Below are 13,737 nucleotides of genomic sequence, written 5' to 3'. Positions count from 1 at the left end.
AAACCTAAATTTAACATACCCTAATTTTAAGTTGTCCTGCATTTTACATTTTTTTTTTTGTGGTCCCACCAATGTATAATGTATTTCAATGGGTGCTTTCCCTGATTCTGCATATTTTCCTGGATTTTAATTAAAAGTATTATCCCATTGTTCCCAAAAATATCTCTTTGTCCTCTATGAAAGTTATTATTATTATTATTATTGAAATAAACTGGTTTAAAATACTAACCAGATGCACACTTTGTCATGTCTATAAATAGTCAAATAGTCAAATGCTCGTGCCACCCATAATATAACATTAATGCTGCACTGATTAACCCTTGTCATTAACACAACGAATATTTTATTTCAAAATAAAACTGACTCCTATTCTTATATCCTTTGAGTGCTTTAAAACAGTGGCAAAACTATACAGGAAGCAGAACCAGCAGCCGCGGAAGTGGGGTCCCGGGGCAACAGGGGAGCCCAGACGATAGTTCTACAGAATCCCTCCCCAGCCACTCGCCTACCTTTGAGTGGGCACTCCAGGGAGGACACAGGAAGGCAAGAGAAAAGGGCTAACTGGGGGCGGGGAGGGAGTAGGTAGGCAGGGGGTGGGCAGGGATTGCTGCAAGTCTGACCGCTCCAAAGATGCAGGGAGGCTTTGCACACACTAGTTATGCCACTGCTTGAAGAATGCGTTGTCTAAATACATTTCCCTGATTTTACATAATGTTTTTTTCATGGTCCTCGGAAAAATGTAAAATGTAGGTTCTTCGTAAATAAATGTAATACAAGAATCATACTTTGCCAGAATGAGCAAATCTTGTTTTGTTAGTGATGCACCTGGCTACCCTACAGTATATGCCAATAATTGAATCCAGTGAGTATAACTTAAGCTGATATTTCTGTAGATTCCTGATTCCCATAGATTTCCATGATTCCTTTCCCCATAGATTTAAAGAGAAATGTTTCCCGGCTACTATAAAATTATAGAGGTCATTAACCACCACAAGCGCAGTTGTGTTCATACAAGTTTCCTGCAGTCAGTTATGCGCAAAACCCCCATCATTAAAGACTTTTTTGTAAAAATGCGCTGCTTGCACTTACACATAGTTATACTCATAGTCCTTCGATTTTGAATTGAGAGCAGTTGCACCTATTGACGCAAAACAACCCTAGAACCCTTTATATGGTCATGGAACTTCTCTGTGACATATTATCCTTATATATATAAATAGAGGGTATATTATTCACTATATAACATACAACTGCTTAGCAGCGATGGCTTGTTATACATTATTATGTTTAGCCTATTTTTCATATGTATCTATGGGTTAAACATCCTTTTTTTTATAAACAATGATGCAAATAAAAGAATAATCAGTCTTTCAGAGCTATTAATAACCAGAGATATTAATAACGGAATGCTTCTTTCTGTGAACATGCTAAAAAAAACTCTCATAGATGGTTTTCTTTGTTGCAATATAAGGCACATTTGCGAATTTTTCCATGAAGCGAAACGGGAGAAATTCGCCCATCACTATATACATACATATACATACTATGAGTATGGTATGGCAACAAAACTGATAATGAAGACTCCCAGCCACAATGTTATTTCTGCATTATTATAAACAACCCATGCTCATTCTATAAATATACTAAAAATACTACCCATTAATATAAAAGGAAATATTTTTTAAGGTTTACTTCTTTAAATCTGAAAATATGTGAGCCCCAAATGTGCATCCAGTTAACTCACCTGCATGTACTGAAACTGCTCTTATTAGTGAAAATGTGTTTAAAAAGGTTCATGCAAAAACTTTCTGTATCAATCACACTGTGTAGCCGACTGCAGTAAATTTCATTAAAGATACAATTCTATTTGTCCCCAGTACTTCCCCTCTTCTTATCCCTATCACTTTTCCACCCTTATTATGAGTCCATTATCTATATTCATGGCACTTAAATATGTTAAACAAATTATCTGTAGCTGTTAAAATGTCTTAAAGCTAATATGAAATAATATGCCCGGAAATAATAATACCCACAAATACAATTACCTCTTCTTTATAATATCTTGAAGATAATCTTCATTGTCACTTAGTCACAGTTATACATAGTCCCCTGAAAATGATATGTCAGGCTGTCCCGGATCACCAAATCCATTTGCTTAGCTACATTCCCAATCTAATTACTAGTGATGGGTGAATCTGTGCCATTTCGCCGAAAAATTTGCAAATTTGCTGAAAAATTCATGAAACGCATTGAAGGGTGTCAAAATAAATTTTTTTTCAATGACAATTTTGACGTGAGTGACAATTTTTATACGCACAACTATTTTGTCCAAAAGCATCTAAGTCAATGGGCATCTGAATAATTTTAAAGCATGACAATTTTATGTGCACGACTATTCTGGCACACAACAATTTTTTATGTTGCAGCTGATTTTTCGCCGGTGAATTCTCGCCGCAGTTTTGCAGAAATTCGCAGCAAATTTGTGCCTGCCAAATTAATTCACTACTAACTAGTAAGACTAGAGTACTAATAAAGAAGAATACACCTGCCGGCTTGCTTTATGGTATGGTTTTATGTTGTGTCTTTCCACAGACTATGTTAATGAATTGAATGTTCCCTACTGAAGACTTTCCTTTTGAACCCCCACCTACAGAAGTTAGAGGGAGCCAAACCACACAAATCCTTCAATCTTGGAACGTGGCTCTTTAAGATCTAACCTACAAGTCTTAGGGGCATCAAAGGGCATATTTGTTCATTGTCCTGTTGCCTCAGAGCCCCCAATGGTTTTTAGAAAGGTTACGAAGATCTGGGGTTATGGACCAGTATATTTACCCTAATCCATTCCACTTAATTCTGTGCGAGGGCTACACAGTTGTAAATTTTACCTGCAGTGGGTACACTCACATGGGTGTAAAATGCACCAGTGCCCATAACAACCAACCAAAACCAACTTTTAGAAGGCTGGTCCAAACGAATAACTGAAGACGCGGTCCCACAGCCAGCCAGATTTGTTGCAGAAATAAAGCACAATTATGGTGTAGATTTACTAGGATTAAAAACTCAGTTTACATTCAAGGCTGAAATGTGTTTCAGCATACAGAAATAAAAATAAATGTAAAATGTGTCTAATGTTTTGGGGCATCAGTATAGAACTATGTATCAACTACCACTTGCTGGTCACATTGTAAAATATCATTCAAAGAGGCTATTTTTGTCATGAGATTTGTTAATGACCCTCCCACCCAAAAAATAATAAAATGGTAAAAAAAACAAAGACAAATTAACATTCAATTTGTACCTGGTTTAAACACACCTTGAAGATGCTCCCTGCAGTGACCCTTTCATTTATTATTGATCACTGATTGAGTCAGATGATGGATGCCCTCTAAATATCATAACAATAGCACATGGAGGCACCATGAAATGTCCAAATCAGTTCCATGCATGTGCAGTATATGTTATGTGCTTACTATGAACCCAAAATTCCAATGAATAATATCCGCCACTACCAAGTGTATGTAGCCCAAGTGACTACACACTGCAGATGCCAGGAGGCCTGCAGACAATATTAGCAGTAACTTTTTTGGAATTTCACAGCTTATGCTAGCCACCTCTTCTGATCCTATCATGTCACTGGCAAGGGAAGCCCGAAATATCACACGCTGGAATTTGCAAAAAAAGGACATAATAAACCATATTTTTTTTTTGCACCCAGCCCTGCTCTCTGAAGAACTGATGATGTTCTCTGCCTTTAAAAACTCAACACAGAGACCTGCATCATTCACCCCATGAATACAGCAATGCAACTGATTACAGCAGCAAAGTGACTTTATTTATCCTTATATGTCCAAGTGAAATACTTCCAGTGCATCGCCAGATTTGCAACCACATCCATTTTTTAAAATAGGATTTGAGAAATAATAGACCATGTGGGCAATAAGACTCCGTGCCATGTTTTAAAGTGTTTCATTTTATGTTTCACAAAACTCTGTTGTAAAATTGGAAGCAGCTTGTGTGCAATCTATAATTGCAGGTGCAGGTGTCTGCCTTGGTAAATTGCATTTAATAGTCATTATCTGCATGACTTTAGCGCTTTATTAATAAGCGTTGACTGCAGGACTCCCTTGTCTGTGTATCTTATTTATAAATGCAAAGTGCTAAATTGGATGCAAATACAGTACCCCTTGTACTTCTGTTTGTTTGTTTTTTTCTTCACTTTATTGGTCTTTAGATTCATATATCTTGTTACAAAAGTAAGATTATTTACAGATTTTGTTTTTTGGTTACATATACATATACAATAGATTACATATACATGAATGTAGCATCATCATCATTTATTTATACAGGGCCGACAAGATACGCAGTACCATGACAATTATATTGGAAATGTTCCATAACCATTATGCCAATTTGGAATTCAATATTATTAAACATTCTTAAATTAATTATTTGTAATAAGAAAGGAGCATAGATATGCAGTGTTTGAAATTAAGTAATAATCACTTGTTGAAACCAAAAGTGAGCCAGACTTTCTTCAGTATGTTGAGACATTTTAAAGGAGAACTAAATACTAACTACAGAAGTATCTAGAAATGTTGTACTGTATGTTTTTGGCTTCTGTACCAACCCAAGGCAACCACAAGATCTGTGTCTCTGAAGATGCCCGAGTAGCTCCCCATCTTCTTTTCTGTTGATTCACTGCACATGCTCTGTGCTGCTGTCACTTACTGAGCTTAGGGACGACTCACAATATACAGTATATATACATTATAAATGTCACAATATAAGGCTGATTAGAAATTAATACAGATAATTACTACATGGCAGCACAGAAACCAGTGCAACTAGCATCAGAATTTAATAATCAGCCTTGTAGCATCAGTTTATACTACAGACAAACCTCATTTTCTGCTGGATAATTTGTGATGACCCCTAAGTTTAGCTTCTCAACAGCTGCTCAGAGCCCACTTAGCATATGAGTGTCACAGAAACTTTCCACAATGGTGACCCCCTGTGACAAGTTTGAAGTCCTGGATCATTGCTGCTATTGACAAGCTGAAACTATACGTGGGTGCAATAAATTCAAAAGTAAAACATGGCATTTTTAACCCCATAAAATTTTAGGGTTTATATACAAGATTCCAAGTACCTTGACTAGTGTGCTGGCTGATTAGTTGGTTCCAGCCTTAGGTTCCCCCTGTATTAGTAAAGGAAGCAGTGGCTGCAAAACAGAAGGGAAACAAAATGTATTTCTTAAACCTGAAATACCATTTTCTAACTGCCCTAGTGATCATCACTCAGCATTGTCTGAAAGGGGCACCCACCTCTACAACTGCTTTCTTACATTACTCTAATTGATTTCAAATATACAAAACACTGCATTTTTGCCACTGTTATAGTTTTGCCCTTTTACAGTCCTGTTTTTCAGGCAGATAGTTGTTTGGCAAAGCAATGGATTATACAAGGCAAGGGAATAATGACATTCAGACAGTCTTGAGTACAAAATGAATCTACACTTTTTATTATAAAAACAAAAGTGGAATAAGAAAAGTATAGAACATGCCCAGGTGAATGTTGCTAGCTATCTGGAAAAACAAAGCAACACGTGGCAAAATGAAAGGCTTGCTTCTATAAAGAATATATCTGAAACAAATTAACATCATAAAAGAGTGGTAATTGTGATTAGCGAAGCATTTCCAAGAAGCAGTGAACTGGAAAGAGAAATCCTTCAGAGATTCACTACAATTCCAAAAGCACAGATTGTTTATGCAGCAAACCAGCTTCTGAAAAACTTCCATAAAGATGAATGACTTGGCAAATAGTACATATGATCGTTTGGATTCATTTACACAAAGGCCAGAGCACCAGATACAGGTCCTCAACTCTCCATTCTGCTACCCTACCCTACAAGGGATACTCACAAAGCTAATAATATCTATTATACAATGTATTGAACAGGATGGGAAACAAATAGGGTTGTTTCTTGTGTCATATACTCCACTCTGGGGAGGATTCAGTTTTGGAACAAGGAGGCTTTGTATACCTTTTTAAGTAGATCTTTCCTGATTTTTTTTCCCTCCCTTGAGTTATTGCAGAATAAAAGCCCAAGAAGTTATATTGATTAATTTCATCAGCCAAGCTAAAGCATTAAATAATTTATCACCACTGACGACTGTAAAAGGTTCTTTATGAGCCACAAAAATGGCCTTCAACTAAACAGAATAAGGTATGACTTGTATTATTCAGCAAGCAATCAACCAAATGTTTAAAAAATATAAAATAAAAAAGGGGATGTTAACGTTCAAATGAACTTTTACTATGATGTAGCCCAAGTCTTATTTATTTTTAATTATTTTGTTTTTGTTCTGCAGATCTTAAGAATAGAATCAAACAGTTTTTGATTGCTAGGATAGTACCCTGGTTGCCTGGGTACCATTTACTATAGAAACCATGTAGTGACTAGAAGAAAAATACCCATACGGACATCTTTTTCTCCAAAACCCTTAATGCCAACTTTCCTGACCAATACATTAGTATGCTCAGTATTTACAGTATGTATAAGCAAAGAGAACTATAAGAACAGAACATGTATGTCACCAGCATTATCAAGGACAATGGTGTCTCAAACTTTTGAGATCCAACATTAGTTGGGCACTAACTAATGCTGTATCAGCCATTCTGCTATAGTTTCAGATGTTTGCCCTCCTACATCTCACCCTAACTAACCTTGCTGGGCTTTTCATGTTAAAGGGATTATGTCATGGGAACACATATTTTGTACAAAATGCATCAGTTAATGGCTTTTCTCCAGTTGAATCCTACATTGAAATCTGTTCTTCAAAAAAGCAAACTGTTTTTTTTATATTAAATGTTGAAATTTAACATGGGGTTAACCATGTTCTTTATATCCAAGATGCAATCAGTCATGTGACTTGTGCTCTGATAAACTCCAGTCACTCTTTACTGCTGCACTGAAAGTTGGAGTGATATCACCCCTCCTCCCTTTCTCCCCCAGCAGCCAATCATCAGAACAATGGGAAGGTAACAGGATAACAGCTCCGTGACACCTGCATCTCTCATTCCCCATCTAGTGTTAAATACAAGAAGAGCACTCAATAGTAAAAATCCAAGTCTGACTCAAGTTGTGACTCCTCCAGTTACATTGAGTAGGAAAAACAATAGCTTATCTGAAACAAGTTGTGAAGTGGTAACTTTTTCTGAGTACAGGATTAGACACACAGAACTGAGATGGTTGTCTGCACATCAATATTACTGAAATGAAAAACAAAAACATTTTAGTGGTTTAAGTATAACATTTTAAATGGTAGAATAAATTATTTGCAATATACACAGAGTAATTTAGTGATAATAATAACACCATAAAATTCATGACAGAATCCTTTTAATAAGTCAGTACACTATTTCCCTAGATTTCACTCGTAATTCAGACTGTTAGACCCCAACACTGGCCCATGCTCCTCTAGCCCCAGAGTTTTGGAACTACTGATCCAGATAGATTATGAGAATACCTGGTGGTCTAGTGGTGCAGCGTCCTACCACCTCCTGTTCACACTGTTCATGTGTGATGCGCTTCTAGGTTTGACGCGGGAGTTGTGTCTGATGTCATAGCGATCGGCACAATTTTCAAATATTTACTGGCACCACGTTCCTATTCACATCCTCCAATGTATGTCTATTTCCTAACAGTTCCTGTGTGCTCTTATTGTTCTGATCTCTGTTCTTTGACCCTTGCCTATTCCTGACTTCTGCTACTTCACTGCCTGTACCGACCTCTGCCTGTGTGCTGACCATTCTTCTGGATCCTGATTTTGTACTGTGCTACTCTTGGTGTTGACCCCAGCCTGTGACCTTGACTATGTCCCTGTTTTTATAACTGCCTGATTGGTACAGTATCTACCTGACTCTCGACTCCTTGTTCGACTCCTTGTTCTCTGTCCTTTTCGTACACATTTGGTTCCCATGTCTGCCCAGAACTCTCCCCTTGGTCCTCTCACTTTATGATCTGGAGGCATCCAAGTAGCAAAGGGCTCCTCCTGAAGCGAAAGTCGGCAGTTATAGACGGAAGTGTGAGACGTGACCAGAATCTTGGGGTTAGTTCTGGGTTCTTATGTTACATAGATAAAAAAAATGGATAACATTTTATTCTGATTTATGAAAATCTATGTATATTTACTTTGTCATCTTCAAGGTGACATGTTTCTCATAAAAAATGTAATTTGCTAAACTTTATTTATAGCTCAAACCATCATGTTTCTTAAGGTATGATATGTGTAATGGAGTATGTGCCTCTTGAATCAATTGCCTTTTCATGCATTCTAAAATGTTATTAGCCTCCATAGCAGCTGTCTGGCACTGAATGCACTTACCATGTCTGCTATGTGCCATTATTGTTCAACGCCTTTCCAGCCTGTAGTTAATCTATAATTAGGTACATTTATGCTGTAGCCCATGTTCATAACCTTATATTTAACCACCTCTAAATTTTATTTATGATTTGTCTGTTCAGTTCACCTTAGTGTCCAAATCTTCTGTAGTGAGAAAAATATTCAGTCATTATTCAATAACTTTGTCTTTGAAATGTTCATTTTAATACCACATACTTGTCACTTAAAAATATGGAGGACATCTTCTATTGTAGCATTCTATTGTAACAGTTTGCTGGAGAAATTCTGAAAGATTCTAGTAGTTTGCTCAGTGGTATTTTCTCATTTATCAACACTTTTCTGACAAGAATTTTGTTCCTACACACCACGGTAGGATTGTATTCTACAGCTGCCCAGCTATCTATTTGTTAATATTATTAGTATGGTAGTATGGTAGTATGGTAGTATATAGTAGGTATGGGACCTGTTATCCAGAATGGTTAGGACCTGTCGTTTTCTGGATACAGAATCTTTCCATAATTTGTTTCTCCATAATTTAACTTAAACGTTAAGTAAACCCAATAGGGGTGTTTTCTCTAAAATTATATAATGGTTATACCCAAGCACAAGGAAATATTTTATTGCTAGGGTCCAAATTACCCTAGCAACCATGTATTGATTTGAATAAGAGACTGAAACATGAATAAGAGAGGGCCTGAATAGAAAAATGAGCAATAACAAGTAGCAATAACAATACATGTGTAGCCTTAGAAAGCATTTGTTTTTAAGATGGAGTCAGTGACCCCAATTTGAAAGCTGTAAAGAGTCAGAAGAAAAAGGGAAATAATTAGAAAGCTATAGAAAATAAATAATGAAAACCAATTGAAAAGTTGCTTAGAATTGGTAAGTCTATAACATACTAAAAGTTAACTTGAAGGTGAACCACCCCTTTAAGTCCTGTTTAGGTTTTCAACTGCACGTCTATATGGGCTTCTTACAGGGCAGAATAATATCGGCGGCATATAAAAAATCCCTCAGTATATCTTCCTGTTTATTGTCCCAGTAGAAACAACTGGTAATTAGTTACTAATAGTAAAATATTTTGAAACTGAATTGAGCTTTAAAGGGGAACTCCACAAAAACATAACTTTGGCTTTTTCAAAAGTAAACATAATTTCAAGCAACTTTGCAATATACATCAATTAAAAAATATTCAGAATTTTCATGATTTTTAATGGTTTGGAACAGTTTCCTAAGCCTAGCCTCCTGCTCTCCTGCTGATCTTTCTGACTACTTTGCTGAGCTGGCTGACTACTGTTTTATTGTATCAACAGCCATCTGTCCTCAGCCTGCATCCTCCAAACCCCACAATTCTCTGCACACATGATTTCAATAAGGAATGGAACATTACAGTGCAATGCATTGTGGGTTATGTAGTTCCTGCATGCTGTCTGTCAGCTGTAGAGAAGTTGTTACAATTTGTAATTTAGTCCCTCTTCCTTGCCAAGATTTTAAATGATGCAGAAAGAGAAGAACTGTTAAACAGCTGGATTTCAGCATAGAAAATTGCATTTATTTATATTTTTTGAAGAAACAGGTAACTGTGATGGGTATATTAGTGGTTTCTGTGTTATGTGGGCCTCTTTATCAAATTCTGGTTGTAGCACAAGTGCAGCTGCTGGCTGTTCTGGACTCTCTGCCAAAAAGCCTCTGAAATTAAGTTTCAGAAACTATTTATCTATTTCTCGAGTGCAGCAGATCAAAGAGAAAGTTGGGACATTTCAGCAAGAAACCCAGGACTGCGGGCTGAGTTGTGAAAATTGGGACAGTCCCGCAAAACATGGGACAGTTGGGAGGTATAAGGATGCAGTGTGCAAAGTGCAAAATATGGTTGATTGCACACTGTGCCCTGCATTTTAAATGACCTCTTTAATATTTTCTGTTTTTACGTACCCAGCTACGTCCATTGAAGGTTACTATGTCACAGCTGTTAACTGACTCTGACGTGAGAGTAAAGACCTGCAGTTACAACCTGTGAATTACAGCATGGCAATTCTACTTTGTTAAGCCTCATTGGGCAAATAGATTGTACAGTTGAAGGGCTCAGGCTATAATTATGATGCCAATTGCTTAGGTGAACCATGCATTGAGAATTATTATCTTTGTATCTGTGTTTGGGGGAAGGTAATAACTTTGTCTTTATTTATGATATTTAGATGCTGTGTATAACACAAATAAATACCATTTAAAAGAGATGCAGACTATTCAAAAAGTATTCTTTTACACAGAAAATGAAACAAGATGTCTTAATTTGCTTCCCCCCCACCATAAGGAAAAGGGATGACACTTTACCCAGTTGGTAATGTAGATGAAAAACAATTACCTTTGCAGAGCATTTCATTAATGCACAGCCTACAACAAATCTTCCAGATAACTCTGTTTTAGGACTGATTTGTGTATAAGAATAAAGAAATTGCCTGGGGCCAGGATAGGTTTGTTTTAGGCAATGGTTGGAACAAATGTAGGACCAGCAGATGCACCATACAAGGTCCAAACTAAAATACACTAAATAACTATAGCCAACTACAGCAAAAAGACTCCAAGTACCCCAGTGGCCCAACAGAAGTTTATAGTAGAGGCCATGAACAAAACGTACATGCCCAAAGATACAGGCGCTATGATTGAAGTCACACAGATGGCATGACCAAATGTAGGATTTCTTTTACCAGTGACCGGCTGCCAGTATGATTGGAGAATATTGCTTTAATTTAAATTCACACTTTCTAAATTCATTGTCACTCAGTTCTGGTAGCTTGAGGATCACTAATGACTTTTATCTTCAGATATTGTCCGTCCTTGAGGAGCGATAAAATATAAAGGTTATAATTATATTTATCTTAGGAGTCTGTAAATATCAAGAGTCCACCCAACCAAAATAAATGTCATGCTAAAAGCTTCCTTTAGTTTCCATCAAACTGTTTTTCATAGTCGACTTAAATTGCAGGTCCTCACGACGCATACTAATTCAACCCTTTATTAACGTACTGTATTCATAGATGGAACAGTAATGATAATGTGAATGACATGGAGCAGACCAACCTACTTGGCAGCTAATGCACAATGCACTTGGGGAAAGCAATTTAAAAAGCTGTAAGCCATCAGCAGAGCCAAACTAAAAGTCACTTGTGAAAATCGTGCAGCTAAAAAGGCACCATTTTACATTATGCTAGATCTGAACCAATTAGAAGCCACTTAAACCCACACCTTAGGTTATTTAAGATGTTATAGGTACAGTGTTTTCATTTTTCTATAATAAATGCAGAGAAAACAAATTTGTAAATTTAAGAAGTTAAGCCCACCCACCAACTATACGCCCCATAGACACACAAGGTACAGGTATGGGGCCTATTATCCAGAATGCCTGGGACCTGGGGTTTTTTGGATAATGGATCTTTACGTAATTTGGATCTTCATACCTTAAGTCTACTAGAAAATCATGTAAATATTAAATAAACCCAAATAGGCTGGTTCTGCTTCTAATAAGGATTAATTATATCTTAGTTGGGATCAAGAGAAAAAGGAAATAATTTTTAAAAATTTGGATTATTTCATAATGGAATCTATGAAAGACGGCCATTCCGTAATTCGTAGACTTCTGGATATTCGGTTTCTGGATAACAGATCCAATACCTGTACAGAGTAGCAGGAGGCACAGATTGTATTGGAGCCCTGTCCTTACAATATGTTGGGGGGGGGTCTGGGGTAAAATTTTCGATCCTACGCTCAGTGCAAAGAACAACACACCCTGGGTGCAATTTTCCCCTAGATGAGCAGAAAGAGCTACACTCTTGCACTTCCTAAATGACAAAATAATTTGTGCAGAGTTCATTATTTAAGAAGCATTAGAACACAATGGCTATATCATATTTATATGTAATAGTGTGTGTCCAAATAAGTCTGGTCATTGCTGATTTCCCCAATATTTTCAGATCTATTTGTTGTCCACAATTGGTTTTCATTTCTCCATTATTATTACATGCAGCGTGATTTTTTTCATTGGGGTAAACATAATATAAACCTTAAAAGGATAAAACAGGCCAATGCAAAGAATATTCGTTTTTCATGCATTTTTCAACCACTTGTTTGCCATATATTGTCAATTTAAGGGCTTGTTGGCTCTTTTTTGTTAGCATTGCACCATTTTTTATATCACCATATGCACTGGTTGTGTTGCACAACACAAACCAAATACTAGTAATGTTCATGCATAATAAGAGCTGCGGTGCTGAGCCTGTTCAATTACGCTTCCCAAATAAACAGTAAGAATAAATAGCCCTTCAAGTTACAGTTTTGGGGTTCAAGATCTATTATCCAAAGAATGCCAAAAAAAAGTGTGACTTGTTCTGGTAAATTAAATCTCATACTTCTTTTCTGAAAGTATTTGATCTAAAATGTTCAATTACAGCACAGTGTTGAGGAACGAGCACTGGTAAGCCGTAGGCAGCACTTACTAAATTACAAAATCTGCATTTATTTCATGACTCCCACATCATTTGCCTAATCAGTTTGCATCACATGCGTGTCACTGATAGATTTGCAGCGCCTTATGCAAATGATACGACTCTGCGAGCATGACTCACTAATCTATTTTTATTGTTTTCTACCTCCTAATTTGTTAAATTGTAAAATACTGCTTATGGTAGGAGAAAATGTGCAAAGAAACTTGAGATATTTGTAGCTTATTATTTCAGATGAATTTCTATTTTGTAGCACTATGCACTTTAACATATGACAATCGTTTGAATGTTGAGAATCATGCCCTAAGTACTTTGTGGATCTATGAATGGGATACAAGGAGGTAACATTTTCTTGATTTTTTTGTGTCTTAGCTTTAAAATCGGTGACACTTTTGCTTAATCCTTTTTCTAGCAATTGCTATTACAGAAGCTGTGGGCAGTGGCAGCCATGGGCAGCATGGGCTCACTGAAGAAATATTTACTACCCCAACTATATTCAACCATGTTTTTGACTTTGCAGTTGCCTTCAATAGTATAACTATAGACACAAATGCCTTCCTTTATCTGGAAAACCATGGATTTTAGATGACAGATCCCATGCATGCACCTTGCAGTCATTTTGAAGCAACACTAGTAAAATTTTACCATGACCATTAAATCTTAGCAATTAATCAGCATTATGCTTTAAATGGTTCACTGAAGATAGAAGTATATTAAACTTTTTCAGTCACTCTGGTTATATTGATATGACAGTTTTGATCAGTGCTTCACAAGTTTAGTTAATGAGAGAATACCTGGTGGTCTAGTGGTGCATGGGGGACACCCGTCTCTTC

This window comes from Xenopus laevis, chromosome 5L (genome assembly GCF_017654675.1).
Source record: "Xenopus laevis strain J_2021 chromosome 5L, Xenopus_laevis_v10.1, whole genome shotgun sequence".
Classification (NCBI taxonomy): Eukaryota; Metazoa; Chordata; class Amphibia; order Anura; family Pipidae; genus Xenopus; species Xenopus laevis.
The sequence above is the reverse complement of the archived record's forward strand: the minus strand, read 5'-3'. Positions refer to the sequence as shown.